Source organism: Chrysochloris asiatica, unplaced genomic scaffold (genome assembly GCF_000296735.1).
Source record: "Chrysochloris asiatica unplaced genomic scaffold, ChrAsi1.0 scaffold00093, whole genome shotgun sequence".
Lineage (NCBI taxonomy): Eukaryota > Metazoa > Chordata > Mammalia > Afrosoricida > Chrysochloridae > Chrysochloris > Chrysochloris asiatica.
Window position 1 is genome coordinate 2,737,848 of NW_006408611.1, and position 19,932 is coordinate 2,757,779.

General features: G+C 39.0%; 1 pseudogene; it reads right to left on the reverse strand.

The window, feature by feature from the left end:
* The window catches only part of LOC102818141, a 37,523-nt pseudogene extending 17,627 nt beyond the window's left edge, over positions 1-19,896 (reverse strand).
* Positions 19,897-19,932: the final 36 nt, after the last annotated feature.

Consider the following 19,932-nt stretch of genomic DNA (forward strand, 5'->3'; position numbering starts at 1 on the left):
CCTCCTCCTCTTCTTCTTCTTCTTCTTCTTCTTCTTCTTCTTCTTCTTCTTCTTCTTCTATCTATAGGCTGTGCTCATTCATCTTCATCAGTAAATATTTTAAGTCCTCTTTACTTTTAGCAAGCAAGGTTGTATCATCTGCATATTGCAGGTTGTTAATGAGTCTTCCTCCAATCCTGATGCTACGTTTGTCTTCATATAGCCCAGTGTCTCAGATTATTTGCTCAGCTTGAATAATCTGAAGTTGAATAAGTATAGTAAAGGAATACAACCCAGTTGCACACATTTCTTAATTGTAAAGCATTCAATATTTACATCTTCTGTTCGAACAACTGCCTCTTGGTCCATGTACAGATTCCTCATGAACACAATTAAGTGTTCTGGAGTATTTTATTGACAGCTTTGTTGGGTAGATGATTCTTAGTTGGCAGTTTTTTGCTTTTAGGGTTTTATATACGTCTCTCCATCACCTTCCTGTGTGGTTTCTGTTGGGATATCCAAGCTTTATTTGATTTGCTTGCCTTTGTAAGCAACACTTCTCTTTTCCCTGGCTGCTTTTAGTGTTCTCTCCTTGTCTTTGATTTTGGAGAGTTTGATTATGGTATGTCATAGTGATTTTCTTTTAGGGTCTATCCTTCCTGGGGTTTGTTCAGATTCTTGAATGCTTATCTTCTCATTCACCAAGATGTTAGGGAAATTTTCTTCCAGCAGCACCTCAACCATCTCCTCTGTGGACTTCTGTGATTCTTCCTGCTCTGGAATGCCAATAATTCTTAAGTTATTCCTCTTCATGTTGTCCAATATAAATCTTAGACTTTCTTCAGATGTTTTTATCCTTTTTTCTGCTTGGTCTTCTATCTTAGCAGTATTGAGAGATCTGTCTTCCAGTTTGCTGTTTCTGGCTTCCATCTCTTCAATTCTACTCATTTCCCTTTCAGTGTATTGTCCATTTCTGATATTTTATTATTAATCATTTGGACCTCTTTTTGCAGGTTTTGAATTGTTTCCAGTGTTATATCTATCTTGTCTGATTGCACCTAAAGCATTTTCCTGACTTCTTCCTTATTTTCTTTCACCCCTCTGTGAAGCATTTGTATGTGCCTCATTATCATTCTCCTGAATTCCTTCTCAGTTCATTCCAAAGCCTGCTCTTCTTCTAATAGAAAATCTATGCCTACCTCCAGCTCATTTATCTCCATCACTCTTTTCTGTTTCTGGACACATGCAGAGATCTTTTGTTGTTTCTTGGACATTTTCAATAGTTAAGTTTGTTTTCAATGCTTAAATGAATGTATGTTGCTGCATTATTAAGCTTACTGAGTGCCTCCTGGTGGATGTAATCTAGAGATAGGCTTCCCTTTTCACATCTCTTATTAGTCAAATGTGAATAATCTTAGCAATTGTTGGCCATCTGTGTAATGTGTAGCTGCTGGTATTGGCTCCTGTCTGGGTGGTGGGATATTATAGGATAATTTTGTAGCTTGGCTATATGGCCACAATTGCTGTCTTTTCCTGGGTAACATAAGAAGAACAAGCTCACATCCCCAGGAAAAACATAAAACCAAAAAGACAAAAAACTAAATGAAAAGTAAAAGCAAAAACAAACAAACAAAAGTAGCAAACTAGTCTATTAGCTTTTGCTGTGTAGGTCAGTGTGCATGTACAGTAGAAACCTCCAGCAGTGGATGGGGTTGTCCACTCACTCAGGCCCTTCCTCTAGTCACCACCATGGAGGTACGCAGACAGAGATTGAGAAATGAATGAAAGATTGTGCACACTTTTATCTCTGAAGATCAGTTAGGTATCTGAGTATGCACAGTGTACTTCTCAAAATGACTGTGTCCTTATATACAATAGTTAGTTTTGGCTCTTGCCTTTTATGTTGAGGTTTTACAGGGTGCAAATACGGCTTGGCTATATTGCCAGACCTGTTGTATCTTGTTAGATAAGACAGCAATAAAGGTTCCCACTCAAGTAGGAGAGTCAACTTTAGGGTTAAATCCCAGAGTCAGATGTCATAAGAAGGTGCCAGAGAATTAGCCTCTGGCGCTGATGGGGCTTTCATCTCCTTCCTCTTTGCACCTTGGGTAAATTGTACCCTGTGGGTGCAAAATGCACCTTTTGGGGGTGCATTCCCACCTGCATGAAGACATCTGGGCTGGGCAGAGAGGGTATGACAGGGGAGAGCACAAGAGAGGAGAGAAAAAAGTTTTTAAAAGTAACACTTCTTTTTCCATAAGATGCTTGGTGGTTTTCATGTTGTATCTGAGTTTTGTTTTCATTTTTCATTTCTGTTATATTAATGTTTACTAAATATTTCTTGATTTTCCTCCTTTTTAAAATTTTGATGTGCAGATGTATTGTTTTTCTTTGAGATTACTCTGTAATTTAATTAAATTTCCCCTGCTTTAAACAGTCTATTTTATCTTGAAATTGACCTGACTTTCTTGCTATTTGGAAGTTCTGTATCTATACTAATGCTGTCTTTTTCCTTTGCAGTTGTCCCACATATTTTTCTGTACTGAGTTCATTTTGTTTGTAAGATTTTTGTCAATTTCTTTACTGCTCTTGTCTTAATATTTACAAAATCTCCATGGTTTTTCCTTTTCTTGATTTGATGTGAAGGTATATGAATTATATACATATATATAATGCTCTTTTGTAGATATTGGTTTCCCTGCTTACTACTGTAATTTAGATATTTAAGTAGGAAGGAAAGGAATATTGGGAAATATTACAGAAAGTTTGTAAGCCCATCTTCAGTCTTTAACAGTTTGGATTAGTTAAGGATACTAGGATTTTCCCAGGGAAGATACTTCTTTAAAGAAAGACCAGCAGAGGAGGGATGGGGTGGTGAGGGGGAAGTAGTTGTTTGCCTGTGACAGTATCAAGCAAGCTGTTTACCTTGGAGTTATCAAGGCAAGAAAAGTCCGTCCATGGAGTTAACCCCTTTCTAAGACTGAAGCTCAAAAGGAACACATGAGCAGTCTTGTATGCTTATTACCCTGTAATTTATCAATTTCTTCCCCAATTTAAAATTGTTTTATCTTGAAGTCTACTTGACTTCATCCCCATATGGAAGTTCTGTAATTATACTTTTCCCTATGTTTGCTTTATAATTGTCTTCATTATAAATTTTTATATCTGATTCCCTGTTTTCAGTCTTGTAGGTTTAATTTCCTTTGGATATTTCTGTATCCAGATTGAATTCTGGGTGGTGTTTCCATGTATGTCAATCCCTAGTTGCTGTTTGCTATTGTTGGTTCTCAGTCCAAAGATCTCCCTTTAGTATATTTGTAAAGTTGATATGGTTTTTAATAGTTACTTTAATTTTTGTTTATTTTGAAATGTTCTAATTTCACTGTTGTATTTGAGGACCAGTTTTGCTTAGTATATGATTCTTGGTTGACATTTTTTTTTCTTCCTTCAGAGATTTTTATACATCTCCCCATTGCTTTCTTGCGTGCATGGTTTCTGCTAAAAAATCAGAACTTAATCTTATTGGTTTTCTTTTTTTTTAAGCTTTTGTTGTGAATTGAATGAAAGTTTATAGGGAAAATCATCAGTTTTACATTCAACGAATCATTGCAATGATTACAATCCTCTCCATATACCATCACTTTACAATTTTTATCTCTATTCCCTTTTTGGGGCGGTAGGGAATGTACCCATACCACACTGAAAATATATGTTCATTTAAATGTCCAAAGGGCACATTTTGCAAGCCAGTCTCCTGCCCACAGGCACTCTGCCTTTCTCAGTCCTTGTGCCTTTAGTCCTCAGCTACTCTATCTCTATGTCATCGCCTCTGCCACCATCTCTGTTGTCACTGTTTTTCTTGTTAGGATCCTACACTGCACTCATGCTCCTCCTTCTTAGTGGTTCTAGGGTCCTCTGTTCCTGAAATGACATTAACTTCTACCCCTTTTAGTTGCAACTCTTCTACATTTACAGTTATGACCATCACCATTAGTCTTGATAACAATTAATCACAAGTGAATCATAAAATCCTATAACCATCATCCCCCACCCCCTTTCACCAGACCCATCTGGAGAAGACTTCAACTATTCAGTAAGGATTCTATCTTACCCTTCCTCATTCTGACACTAAGCACCCTCATGAAAACTTTTAAGCTAGCCACTTAGTGCCTTTACAACGCTGCATGTTTTAAAGCGAAAACCTAAGTTGCCCATCCCTATCAACCCAGTGCACTGAGGAAACAAGCTTGCTCCTTGATATAAAGAATCCTTTCCTTTCGGTTGGAATTTTGGGCAACTACTTCCATAAGCAAGGGCCCAGTTCATCAGATTGTAACAATTTATGATTGCTCCCTATATCAAACTTCTTTATCTTAATCTGATTGAGTTCTAGATAGCAAGCCATCCAAGCTAGATCATGTGGGTACTAGCTGCAAGTTTGGGAGAACTTGAATGCCTTCCCCCACTTCAGACCACTTGGCCTCTTCACTCTTAACTCGAGCCACCAGTGGCTAGGCCAATGAACATCAGCTCAGAAGTTCACAGGTCTCTCTGAGCTTCAAGCCAGCCAGACCTTCCTCTTCTTTCTGTCATCTCAAGGTCATCAGGTTTCTATAGAACATGGTCAAACTCAGCCCATGTCTTCATTGTTGTATTTACCCAATCCCACTTACAAGTTGACAAGGGCAGTCACCAGCAAGCATACAAGAGTGCTCATGTGTTCCCTTTGAGCTTCAGTCTTAAAAAGAGTTTACTCTGATGGGCTGACTTTACTTACCTTGAATGACTCCAAGGTAAACAGCTTGCTTGATACTGTCACAGGCAAACAATTTGCTTCCCCTTCCCCCACCCCTGGTCTTTATTTCAAGAAGTGTTTTCTGTTCCTTTAGCCATTCTGGGTGGTCTGCATGTCTTTTCAAGTGGGAAAGTCCCACCTCCTAAGATTTCACTTAAGCCCATACTCCATAAAGACTTAACAAGAAACCTATTTCCCTGGGGAAATCCTAGTACCATTTTAGTTAATCCAATCACTTAAAGTCTGAAGATGGGCTTATAAGCTTTCTGTAATCATAGTGCCCCATATTCTTTTCTATCCTATTTAGATATCTATATTACAATAGTAGGCAGGGGAAACCAATATCTATAAAACAGTCAAACACCTTAACATTATTTCTCCTTTATCCATTCAGACTATGCCTCAATCCCTACATCACATAGCCCTATAGTTCCAAGGCTGTGCATATATTACAATTTAACTCAATCCCATTTAGCCCCTCTGTAAACTTTACCCTGTTTCAAGTCCTCCTCACTTTCAGCAAGCAAGCTTGTATCATCGGCATATCGCAGGTTGTTAATGAGTCTTCCTCCAATCCTGATGCCATGTTTTTCTTCATAGAACCCAGCTTCTCGTTTTATTTGCTCAGCATACAGGTTGAATAAGTATGGTGAAAGAACACAACCCTGTCGCACACCTTTCCCAATTTTAAAACATTCAGTGTTCCCATGCTCTGTTCGAACAACTGCTTCTTGGTCCAGGTACAGATTTCTCAGAAGTACAATTAAGTGTTCTGTAATATTCATACTTCTCAATGTTGTCCATAGCTTGTCATGATCCACACAATTGAAATTGTGATACAACCTTGCATGCTGAAAGTGAGGAGTACTTGAAACATTTACTTATGAAGATCAAAGAGTACAGCCTTTGATATGGATTGCATCTCAATATCAAGAAAACAAAAATCCTCACCACTGGACCAATAAACAACATTCTTATCAATGGAGAAAAGATTGAAGTTGTCAAGGACTTCATTCTTCTTGGATCAACTATCAACACTCATGGAAGCAGCAGTCAAGAGATCAGACGACGTATTGCATTGGGCAAATCTGCTGCATAGGAACTTTTTAAAGTATTGAGGAGCAGAGATGTCAGCTTGAGGACTAAGGTGTGCCTGATCCAAGCCATGGTATTTTCAATAACCTCATATGATGCGAAAGCTGGACAGTGAATAAGGAAGATCATAGAAGAATTGATGCCTTTGAATTGTGGTGTTGGAGGAGAATACTGAAAGTGCCATGGACTGCCAAAAGAACCAATAGATCTGTTTTGGAAGAAGTGCAGCCAGAGTGCTCCTTGGAGGCCAAGATGGCTAAGCTTTGTCTCTCATACTTTGAACATATTGTCCGGACAGAACAGTGGCTGGAGAAGGATGTCATGCTGGGTAAGGTGGAGGGTCAGAGAAAAAGAGGAAGACCCCTAACGAGATGGATCAGCCAGGTGGCATCATTGATGGACTCAAGTGTGGCAGCAGTAGTGAGGTTGGCCCAGGATCGGACATTGTTTCATTCTGCTGTGCATAGGGTCACTATGAGTCGGTTCTGACTCGATGGCACCTGACAACAACAACAACAACAACAAGCTTTCTCCTATCATCCCCGTCCATCTATCCCCTCCCCATTCTTGTGCACTGCCCTTCCCTTCCTTTTTATTCCCCTCCCATCACCCAAGCTATCATGAATCTATCCCTTAATCTGTGAGTTACTGTACCCTCCCACCCATGGTAACCATCTAAGAATTACTCTTTTTGTTAGTATGGAAATCTTTTTTTAAAGCCTTTATAACAATGGTCGATTACAGGATTTGTCCTTTTGTGCCTGACTAATTTCACTCAGCATTATGACCTTAAGGTTCATCCATATTATTAGGTTATGGTGTTGAAGGAGAATATTAAAAGTACCATTGACTGCCTTAAGAACTAACAGATCTGTCTTGGAAGAAGTGCAGCCAGAGTGCTCCTTAGAGGGCAGGGTGGCCAAACTTCATCTCTCATATTTCAGACATATTGTCATGAGGGAGCAATCCCTGGAGAAGGATATCATGTTTGGTAAGGTGATGGGTCAGAGAACAAGAGAAAGACCCCCCAGTGAGATGGATTGTCATGGTGACAGCAGCAATGGGCTTAAACAAAGCAATGATTGTCACGGTACCAGGCTGTGTTTCATTCTGTTGTGCATAGGGTTACTCTTATAGGGTACCATCTTGATGGCACCTATCAGCAAAACTTGTTTAACAAATTGCCTCCAAAACTTACTGTCCCAAAGCAGCATTGTTATCTCATAGCTCATCATCATGCAGTTCCGGGATCCAAGTGGGTTTAGCTTAATGGATCTGGCTTAGTGTTCCTACAAGGTAGTAGTTAAGGGATCAGACAGAGTTGCTAGCATCTCAGCCCCTTCCAAGTTCACACTTGTGGTGTTGTCAAAAGTCAATTCATACAGGGTTGCTGGCCTGAGGCCCTCTCTTTCTTGTCATGTAGACCCTTCCATAATGCAGATAACAATGTGGCAGCTTGCTTCATTAAGTGAGAAAATGAGAAAGCCAGCTAATTTATAAAAATTCCTTTATTTCCTTTATCTTTTTTTTAAAAACAGCTTTATCAAGATATAATCCACATGCCATGCAATTTATCTACTTAAAGTGTATACGTTTTTGTTGTTGTTGTTGTTTTTTGGTATGTTCACATAGTTGTACAACCATAACCACAGTTTTAGAACATTTTCATGTCTCCAAAAAGAAACTCCATAGCATTAGTACACATTCCCCATCTCCTCAACCCACTCTCAACCCTACACAATTCATAATCAACTTTCTATAGATTTGCCTACTCTGTAATTTCATATAAACGGAATCATACTACAAATGATTCCATTTATTTGAAAGTCTGTTTATATGTCTGACGTTTTTCACTTAGCATAGTGTTTTCAAGGTTTATCCACATTGTAACCTGCATCAATAATTTTCTAAATTGCCAGATATTATTCCATTGAACCATATTCTTATTTATCCACCACTTGATGGACATATGGGTTGTTTCCATTGATTTTTATTATTATTAATAATACTGCTATGAACTTTTTGGGTCTTACACATTGCTACATAGATAGTTCTTTGGACTTAAACAACAGTCATGGTCAATGATCAATTAGATATTTACACTTTGTTACTGTTAAATGTCATTGAGGTGGTTCTGACTTACAGTAGCCATGTAGGATTTGTGAAAAGCTACTGGTATGTTTGAACCATTGACCTTGTGTTTGGAAGTCCAGTGCTTATCCTACAGCATCACACCAGGACTCCATTTACTCATTGTTCTTGTTGTTGTTGTTGTTAGGTGTTATTGAGTCAGTACCAACTCATAGCGACCCTATGCACAACAGAATGAAACACTGCCTGGTCCTGGGCCAACAACCTTACAATTGTTGCCACACTTGAGCATATTGTTGCTGCTACTTTGCCAATCCATCTCACTGGGGTCTTTCTATTTTTCTCTGACCCTCCACCGTACCAAACATGATATCCTTCTCCAGCAACTGGTCCCTCCTGACAACATATCTGAAGTATGAGAGACGAAGTTTGGTTATCTTGGCCTCCAAAGAACACTCTGACTGCACTTCCTCCAACACACATCTATTAGTTCTTTTGGCAGCCCACGGCACTTTCAATATTCTCCTCCAATACCATAACTCAAATGCATCAGTTCTTCTATGGTCTTCCTTATTCACTGTCCAGCTTTCACATGCATATGAGGTTATTGAAAACACCGTGGCTTGGGTCAGGTACACCTTTGTCCTCAAGGTGACATCTTTGCTCTTCAATACTTTAAAAAGGTTTTGTACAACAGATTTGCATAATGCAATACATTGTTTGATTTCTTGGCTGCTGCTTAGATGAATGTTGATGATTGATCTGAGCAAAATGAAGTCTTTGACAACTTCAATCTTTTCTCCATTGATAAAAATGTTGTTGATTGGTCCAGTAGTGAGGATTTTTGCTTTCTTTATATTGGTATGCAACCCATACTGAAAGCTATGATCTTTGACCTTCATCAGTAAGTATTTTAAGTGTGAAATAATGGCCTCAAGCTCCTTAGAAAGATTACTGATAAGGGAATCAGTGCCTCAGTACTGGATAGAAGTGATGCTAAAAAAAACTGCAAAACGAAGAGCCTTATTTAACTGCCCCCTTTCTGCCTCCCGTCTCTTCCTCCAAGCAATAAGAAAATTCTACTATATTATAATTCCAGGTCTTTTCTTCTGTTAGGCAGTAATTATATGACATAATTATGACACTGATATAACTTCTTTTCCCTCTCACATGTCTGTGAACTCTGTAATTACTGTGTTTAATTAGAAAATGAGATGCAACTAACTAGGACACATGATAAAAACAACTGCAAATACTTCTTTCAAATTTATCTTTAGTATAAAATTCATCAGGATTAAGCTCTAGTGAACCCCCCCAAAAATTTTGAATGTCACCACCTCTGATCTAAATAAATATATTATCAGAGTATTCCTATTTGTAGAAGACTTCGAATACAAACAATATCATCTTCCCTGTGAATTTAAGTTTAATGATAGTGTCTTTGATCAGTTAATTTGGGAATATAAGGCAAGGGTCACCAAGTTAATATTAAACATGGTTTTCAAATTTTTTAATGTGCAGCTCTGTCTTTAAAAGGAATCTTACCTAGAAGTCAGGATCCAAACAGAAAAAAGTAGAGTTATTCTCAAATGAAAGGGTCAAAGCCTTTGGATTCTGTCCTCCTTTGCCACAGACCCCTCTAAATAGGCAGAGAAGGTTGAAATTGTCACACAAGCCTTCCCAAAAGGGTAGAGTCTATGGAAGGAAGCCTCCTGGACTTAGCAGAGTTTTGTGTATGGAGGGAGGCCTTGAGGTTGAGCCACATTTGGGAACAGGGACCATACCAATGAGTTATTCTGTCTAACAGAGTAAGAACAATAGAGGGCACATAGGAATGGACAGGAGTCCTGGTGTGGTGCTGTGGGCTAATGCGTTGGACTGCAAGGTTGATTTGAAATGCAAGGTAGGCAGTTTAAATTCATCAGTCACTCTTGTAAACCCTATACAGGGTCACTATAAGTCAAAACCAACTCATCAGCACTTAACAACAACAGCAGTGATAGATAGCAAGGCATAAAAAGAAGAAGGGTCCAGCAGAAGTGGAAAGCCCAGGTGCTAAGTGGCCAGCACAATCCACAAACTAAGGTGTTGTCACATTTATTGTTGTTAGCTGCCATGCGTTATCCTTTATTCATGAACAACAGGATAGGACCATTGTGCTCCATAAGGTTTTCATTAGCTGATTTTCAGAAGTAGATCACTGGCATTTTTTTCCTAGTGCAACTTAATCTGGAAACTCTGCTGAAACCTGTTCAGCATCATAGCACCACACAAGACTCCACTGACAGACGGGTGATGGGTATGCATTGGGGGACAGTGCTGGGAAATCAACCTAGGTCTCCAGCATGAAAAGAGAGAACTCTTACCCCTGCCTCAAGTTGTCACACTGCTATGAGATATGGTTAGGATGCAATATCAGACCTCTTAACAGTTCCCAATTTTCAGTGCAGTTTGGTCATCCCACAGAGGCCTAGTATGGCAAGCTGTCTGTGGGATCACAGAAAGGGCCTGTATGTTTAATCAGGGGCATGTGGTGTGGAGAGGAACAGTCTTTGTGGACTGCATGACCATCAATAAACAGAATGTTGTTTATTGGTCCAGTGGTGAGGATTTTTGTTTTCTTTACATTGAGATGTAATCCATATCGAAGGCTGTGCTCTTTGATCTTCATCAGTAAATGTTTTAAGTCCTCTTCACTTTCAGTGAGCAAGGTTGTATCATCTGCATATTGCAGGTTGTTATTGTGTTTTCCTCCAATCCTGATGCCACACTTTTCTTCATATAACTCACACAATAAGGCTATTTTATTGTGTTTGTTTTGGGGTCTTGGTGTGGGTTAATGCGCTAGACTGCAAAGTTGGCTTAAACCTCAAGGTTGGCAGTTAAAACTTACCAGCTGCTCCTCAGAAACCCTGTACAGGGTTGCTATGAGTCTAAACCAATTCTATGGCACTTAACAACAACAAGAACACAGAGGAACTTAAAGCTACTGGAGTAAATAGTAAAGAGTAATAGTGGTCTCTTCAAACTATCAAACTTAATTTATAATACTAACTAGCGTTTCTAGACTGTAACCCCATTAGTGATAAATACCAAGGCTTTTAACATCTTTTTCATCTTTGTATTCGAAAGGCCTGCTAAAATACCTGGAACATACTATTAATCCAGAGAATAATCATTTAATGAATGAATTTGTAAATGTTACCCTCCTATGAAACATGAATTCATTTAAAATTGTTTGAATTTTTAAAAGGCATAGTATTATTTAGATCACTATATCACTATGATATTTTGTAACTGTTATGTTTACTTCTAATGCTGAAAGAATTTTCATAGTTTTCAGATTAACAGTTCTGGTGTGATGCTGTAGTAAAAGCAATGGACTGTAAACCATGGTTGGTGGGTCAAACCCACCATTTGCTCCTTGGAAATCCTATACAAGGTCACCATGAGTGAGAACCAACTCCATGGCACTTAACAACAACATCACCTTAAACTCAACCCTCATCCTGCATAACCAACTGGCAAATGTTTGCAGTTCACAAATCAGGAAGTCGATATTTTAGTGCCAACTTATATCTGCTAGGAGGTAAGCAACTCAAATATGTTTTGCTAACAGTGGGTCTTCAGCAACGTGTCTGGGTACAAAGGAAAATTGCCACAGACTCTGTGATTCTACCTTCAAAGTATGTCCAAAATCCACTTCAACTGATACTTCACTGGTCCAAGCCACCATTAATGATCACCATGATTGTTGACACTAGTCTCCTAAATGAGCTCCCTTCTTCCACCCTTATCCCGTAGTATCTTCTCTCAGCATGGCTGTCAGAGTGACCTGTTAAAACACAAATCAGATCATGACCCTCCTCTTCTCAAAACATGCAAATGACTTCTTATGTGTACTATTTGGCAGCCAATGAGGAACACAGAAACTCTGGAGATACTTCCAGCTCACTGCTGTCAAATCCATTCAGAATCACAGCAGCCCTGCAGGACAGAGTAGAACTGCCCCCCATAGGGATTCTAAAACTCCATCTTTTCAGAAGCAGACTACCACATCGTTCTCCCTGGTGGATTCCAACCACTGACCTTTCTTTCAGTTAGCAGTTAAGCACTTACCAACTGAATCACCAGGGCTCCTAGAAACATCTATATTTTATTTACTGTAGGGAACCGGTTATAAAGAATATATCACAGAGAATTGGCTAAGATTACTAACTGTAGGAAAACTCTACCATTCCTAGGCTGGAATACAAAAGGGAAAATGAAGTGGCTAAGGTTGGAGAGGAGCCGTCTGAGCCAGCATTCTCCGCTGCCATCACAGCTGCCAAGTGGAAAAGAATGCCAGAAGTCTGATGTTTAAAAGAGGAAGGCTTATGTCTTCCCTTTTTTCAATCTCCTGCCAGTGCCTTCCATTAGCAGAACACAGCAGGAAGCCAGCAAGCAAGGACATCTGGGAGTGTAGTTTGCAGGTTTCTTGTCCCAGCAGTAAAAGGGCTTATGAGGGGAGTGTGTAGGGTTGATAGAAAACAGACAGAATCCGAAGCAGTAGTGCAGAAAATCCTTGGGTTACTAAAGTCAACTGGTAGACAACAGCTACTTGCCCTTTTTGTTGTTGTTAAGTGCCATCGAGTCAGGGCCTCATTTTGAAATGATTGAATCAGCCCCACCCAAACCCTGCTCTGCAACAAAGTCTTTATCACAATCACCTTCACCTGCTGCATGTGCCGTTTTTAAGTCCTTTAAAGAGTTTTGAGTCTTTTTTACAACTAAGTAAGAACTGTATGCACCTGTTCCAACTTAACTTAAAAATGTTTAAAGATACAGTAAAGAATTGATCTTGTTCATAAACTGCGGACTGCCCTATCTCATTACAGTAAAACCCCAAGTTTTTATAATGGTTTTAAAGGAATACACCACACCCACACCCACACTAAACACACACATCACTTCACCCAGCAAGCACATCACCTACACAGCCCACATTGCATACACATACACACACACGGCACCCCCCACACACACACACCACAGCACAACATATTAAACACACAGCATACATGTCCCTTACGCACACACCACATCCACCCTCTCCTTTCTGACCTTCTTCCCTGCTACTTTTGTTCACTCAGTTCTAACCACACTGGCTTCTTTGTTGGTCTGCAAACTTGCCAGACTCTCCCTCCTAGGAGCCTTTGTTGTTGCTGTTGTTAAGTGTCACTGAGTCCGCTTCTGACTCGCAGATACCCTGTATAGGGTTTCCAAGAGTTGCTGGTGGGTTTGAACTACCAACCTTGTGGTTACCAGTCCAGTGCTTATGCTATAGTGCTTCACCAGGATTTCATAGGAGTCTGTTGTTGTTGCTGTTTTTAAGTGCTGTTGAGTTTTGACGCATAGCAACTCTGTATAAGTAATGATTAATGGGTTTGAACGCCCAACCTTGTGGCTACCTGTCCAATGCTTACCCTATAATGTCATATCAGGGCTCCATGGGAGTTTGTTGTTGATGTTAAATGTTGTTGAGTCTGATTCATAGCAAACCTGTATAGGGTGTGTTTCTAAGAAGTGACTTGTGGGTTTGAACCACTGACCTTGTGGTTGGTAGTCCAGTGCTTATCCTACAGTGCCACAACACATGTTATTTCCTCTTCCTGGAATACTCTTACCCCAGATAGTTTTATTTAGCTGATACTTCCTCAATGACATCCTTCTTATTTACTCTATTTAAAATTTCAACCACTCCCAAATCCCTATCCTCTTTATTGTTTCATTTTTCTTCAAAGAATTTATCACTTTCTGGAGAGCTGGTGTGGTGCTGTGAGTTAATGCGCTGAACTGCAAAGTCGGTTTGAACCTCAGGGTCAGCGGTTCAAGCTCAACAGCTGCTCCTCAGAAACTCCTCTTTAGGATCACTGTGAGTCGGAGCTAATTCGACTGCACTTAACAACACAACAACAATGAGCTCAATGGAGTCCTGGTTTGGCCCTATAAGATGAGTACTGGGTTGCTAACCACAAAGTTGGCGGTTCAAATCCACTAGCAAGCAGCTCCTCAAAAACTCTATACACTGCACAGGGTGACTATGAGTTAAAACCAGTCATTGGCACTTAAAAACAATAATGTGTGCTACAATTTATATAGCTTTATTTTTACATGAATGTATATTTGTATAAATATACCTTATATATATCAAGGAATAAATGTTCCCCTATAAAAATGAAAGCTCCATAGGATAGGTATAACTTTGACTCCTTTCTACTGGTATATCCCGAGTGCTCCAAAAATGCATGTTGAATGAATAAATTAACATAATCATTAGTAGATACATTGTTATGTGATGTAAAGTGTTGTTGTTGTTGTTAGGTGCCATCAAGCTGGTACCAACTCATAATGACCCTATGCACAATATAGCAGAACTTTGCTCAAGGCTGGGCCAACCTCACAATCATTGCTACATTTGAGCCCATTGCTGCTGCTACTGTGCCAATCCATCTTGTTGGGGGTCTTCTTCTTTTTCTCTAACCCTCCCTTTTAGCAAACAAGAGGGCTTGTGCAACAGATTTGCCTAATGCACTACGTCCCATGATTTCTTGACTGCTACTTCCATGAGTGTTGATGGTTGATCTGAGCAAAATGAAGTCCTTGACAACTTCAATTTTTTCTCCATTTTTATAGATGTTGTTTATTGGTCCAGTGGTGAGGATGTTTGTTTTCTTTACATGGAAGTGCAACTTATACAGAAGGCTGTGGTCTTTGATCTTCATCAGTAAGTATTTTAAGTACTCTTCACTTTCATCAAACAAGGTTGTATTATATGCATATTGAAGGCTATGTAATGAGTCTTCCCTCCAACCCTGATGCCACTTTGTTCTTCATAAAATCAGTTTATCAGATTATATGCTCAGCATACAGATTGAACAAAGTATGGTGAAAGAATACAACCCAGGCACACACTTTTCCTAATTTTAAAACATTCAGTGTTCCCATGTTCTGTTCAAATAACTATCTCTTAGTCTATGCACAGGTACCTCATGAGCACAATTAAATGTTCCAGAATACTCTTTCTCCACAATTCTGTCTATAGTTTGTCACAATCAACACAATCAAAAGCCTTTGCATAGTCAATAAAGCACAGACAAACATCTTTTTGATATTCTCTGCCTCAGCCAAGATCCATCTGATGTCAGCAATGATATCCCTTTTTCCACATCCTCTTCTGAATCCAGCTTGAACCTCTGGAAGTTCTCTGTGAATATGTGGTTACAGTCATTTTTAAATTACCTTCAGCAAAATTTTTCTTGTGTGGGATATTAGTGATATTGTCCGATGATTTCCTCATTCCGTTGGGTCACCTTTCTTTGGAATGGGTACAAATATGGATCTCTTTGAGTTAGTTGGCTAGGTATTTGTCTTTCAAATTTCTTGGCGTAGATGAGTAAGTGCCTCCAGTGCTGTGTCAGTTTGTTGAAACATTGCAATCTGTACTCCATCAATTCCCAGTTCCTTGTTCATTGCCAATGATTTCAATGCACCTTGGACTTCTTCCTTCAATACCATTGGCTCTTGATCATATTCTACCTCTTGATATGATTGAACATCAACCATCTCTTTATGATATAGTTACTTTGTATTCTTTCTATATTCTTTCGATACTTTCTGCATAATTCAATTATCTTGCCCATAGAATCCTTCAATACTTCTAGTTGAGGCTTAAATTTTTTCTTCAGTTCCCTCAGCTTGAGGAATGGTGAACGTATTCTTCCCTTTTGACTTTCTAACTATAGGTCTTTGCACATTTGTTTATAATATTTGACTTTGTCTTGTCAAACTGACCTTTGAAATTTTCTATTTGGCTCTTTTACCTCCTCATTTCTTCCATTTGCTTTAGCATCTCAACATTGGAGAGCAAGTTTCAAAGTTTCTTCTTACATCTCTTTTGATCTTTTCCTTCTTTCTTGTCTTATTAATGACTTTTGCTTTCTTCCTGTATGATGTTCTTGATGCCATCCCACAACTCTTCTGGTCTTTGGTCTTCAATGTCGAATGCATAAAATCTGCCGTCTGTCAGTTTGTCGTACTATGGTGGCTTGCATGTTGCTGTGATGCTACATGTTATGCTATGGGTATTTTAAATACCAGCAGGGTCACCCACAGTGGGCAGGTTTCAGCTGAAGAGAGATTAGGAAGAAGGAGAGACAGACTACTTCCAAATATTTAGTCACTGAAAACCTTATGAATAGCAGTGGAACACTGTCAGCATCAGACTATTGAATATTGAAACATGAAGAACATCAGAATTTTATCAGATACAGTGCAGGAAGATGAGTCCCTCACATTAGACGGCACTCAAAATACGACTGGGAAAGAGCTGCCTCCTCGGTAGAGTTGACTCTCAAGACCTCCATTTGCTGATGGGGCACAACTCAAAATGAAGAGAAACAGCTGCAAACATCCATTAATAATTGGAACATGGGATGTATGAAGTATGAATCTAGGAAAATTGGAAATCTTCAAGAATTAAATGGAATGCATAAACATTGATACCGTAGGCATTAGTGAGCTGAAATGAATTGGTATTGACCATCTGAGTCTGGTAGCGTAGTGGTTACGACTTGGGCTGTGAACCGCAAGGTCAGCAGTTCGAAACTACCAGCTGCTCCGCGGGAGAAAGATGAGGCTTTCTACTCCCGTAAAGATTTACACCCTCGGAAACCCTGTACAGGGTCGCTATGAGTCGGTTCTGACTCCACGGCACATAACAACAACAACAACAACAATCTGAGTCTAGCTATCACATTGTCTATTATGCTGGGTTGACAAATTGGGAAGGAATGGTGTTGCATTCGCCATCAAAAAAGAACATACCAAGATCTGTCTTGAAGAACAATGCTGTATGTGATAGGATAATATCCATATGCCTACAAAGAAGACCAGTTAATACTGCTATTATTCCAATTTGCACACCAACACTAAAGCCAGTGATGATGAAATTAAAGAATTCCACTAACTTCTTCAGTCTGAAATTGATCAACGTGCAATCAAGATGTATTAATAAGTACTGTTGATTGAAATGCAAAGGTTGGAAACAAACAGGAAGGGTCAGTGGTTGAAAAATGTGGCCTTGGTGATAGAAACGATGCTGGAGATAGCACAAACAAATTTTGCAGGATCAATGACTTGTTCATTGTAAATACCTTTTTTAAACAACAGAAAACACACGGACCTCACCAGATGGAATACACAGAAATCAAATTGATTACATCTGTAGAGATGATGGAAAAGCCAAAAGAAGATCAGGGACATACTGTGGAACAGACCATCAGTTGCTCATATGCAAGTTCAGGCTGAAGTGGAATAATATTAAAACAGTCCACGAGAGCCTTATATGAGCTTGAATGTATCCCACCTGAATTTAGAGATCATGAAAAACATTAAAGTCTCCTAAAAGCATGGATTAGGACAATATTGCAAATAATGCTCATACCTCTTATTCTGGAAAGCCTTAACCTCACTAAGGCTATGTTAGACCCATTTGCTATGTGCTTCTCACTGTCCACATATCTACTGTAGTAACTTGCATGGTGCTTTTATAGTGTATTTAGGAGCTGTGATAGCATAATGGTTACAAGTCAGGCTTCTAACCTGAAGGTTAGTAGTTCGAAACTATCAGTCATTCATGGGAGAAAGATGAGGCTTTTTGCTCCCATAAAGATTTACAGCCTTGGAAACCCTATGCAGGGTAGCTATGTGTCTGAACTGACTCCTCAGCACACCACCACCACCACCACCGCCATGATGCTATACATTATGGCACTAGTATTTCAAATATCAGTAGAGTCACCCATGGTAAGAAGACTTCAACAGAGCTTCCAGATTAAGACAGACTCAAAAGAAAGGCCTGATAAACTACTTCTGAAAATTGTTTTTGTTGTGTCTGTACACCACCAAGTCATCACAACATTGTCCAACTCTCTTGCTTTGGAAACATCAACAGAGAGAATCAGTCACTTGAGGTGGATATTGTGTTTGGTGAAGTAGAGGGCCAGTGAGAGAGAAGACCCTTGGTGCAGTAGATTGGTACCCTAGTGGACTCAAATATTTTGGTGATCATGAAAATGATGTAGGGCCAGGCAACATTTTGTTTTGTTGTTCCTCGGATTGCCATGCCAAGAGCTATCTCTATCTATCTATCTATCTATCTATCTATCTATCTATCTATCTATCTATCTATCTATCATCTATCTATCATCTATCTATCTATCATCTATCTATCTATCTATCTATCTATCTATCTATCTATCTATCTATCTATCTATCTATCTATCTATCTCTATGTGCTTTAAATGCTCCATGTAATTCCTCTGTCTGAGAATTGTTTGCATTGTTTACATATCTGGGTATCACTGTACATTGAGTGCACAGCTAAAATGTCCTTAGTAAAGTGGGAGTTCAAACAATACTTATTGTCAAATATTTCTGTCAGAAAGAAAAAGAATGCACATAAAGTTCTCTCAACATTATTCCTTCCTCTAGTGTTACAGAAAGCAGACGAGACTGTATCTGACAAACTGTGACAAAACACGGAGGCAGGAGGAGTTAAGTATACAAGTACAAAATACCCGTGAGTAGTGGTAAGCCCTCACTAAGAGAGAACAGAAAAATTATCATGACTTCAAAAAAAATACTTTTTTTTTTTAATTAGAAGTATTTATATTGCCTGAAAAGCATACCATATGTTCAATCATTAATCATTTTCATAGCTGAATTTTAGAGAATAATTAGCAAACAAATTGTAAAAAAAAAATTGTTACCCAAATCAAAATAATTATCATAGAAAAGCAACCTATCTCAAAAGATAAAGATTTTAAAGTGCTATTCACAGGGGCATGGGTGTAGGGAGGTAGGTGTTAGGACTATAAAAGCTCATTAGTGTTAAGTATGTTTCTAATTTTATAACCAACTTGAAGAGGAAAGAATTGTATCTACTATGTGTAATTACAGTAAAAATAATCTCTGAAAAGTGATTCATTTTTCTTTAGATGTTTTCAGTTTATTTTTAAGTGCTGCCAAGTCAGTTCTGACCCATAGTGATCCTGTATAGGGTTTCCAAAGAGCAACTGGTGAGCTTTAACCACCAACCTTGTGGTACCAACTGACTTTGCAGTCCAGAGCTTTAACCCACAGCCCACAACACCACACCAGGACTCCAGGTTTTTTCAATAGATACTTATAAAATAAATACAGTCTTTTATGAAGAGATCATAGCTAGATCTAGACTTTAAATAGGTTTATCTATTTGATTACAATCTAGGGGCTGTTGGAAGTCATTATCACACACACATACTTAAGCACCAAATTTGTAGCTTTGACTTGGCTTATAACCTCAGTAGTTAGAGGCACGCAGAAATGTCTTATCTCATTTTATACTAAAGAAGTAGTATTCCTCGCTGCCTACATGTATATTACCAAAGTGCATTAACCAGCAGATATTCAGGACTTTGAAAGGAAATTCCTCAGCTTGTCTATCTTCAATGTGAAGCATTTGTATCCTGTTTGCTTGTTGTGGCCTGCCAGGGCCTTCACCGCAGGGCATACTTTTCTTCTTCAGCTTAATTAGAAATTCAGTAGCACTTTGAAATGCATGCTAAGCAACAGAAATTCACATCATCAAAACCTACCTTTTTATTCCTTTCCCACTGCATAATTTCGCAAGGTAACTCCCAACCAGAAAATTACTTCAGCCTACTGCCTGAACATTTATTTGTTCACTAGCCCAAGGAGAAAACGACAGAGCCAAGTCAAGCAAGATATAAGCGCACGTCCCTGGAAGGATAATTTTAGAACCAGTTGCAAAGCATTGCAAAGCAGACTCTAATTCAAAAATGCCCCTGTCACTCACATCCACATGGAGATGTTACCAACTTACAAAATGTCATCGAGTAATTGAATGTTGCCAGTGGTGGAAGTAACCA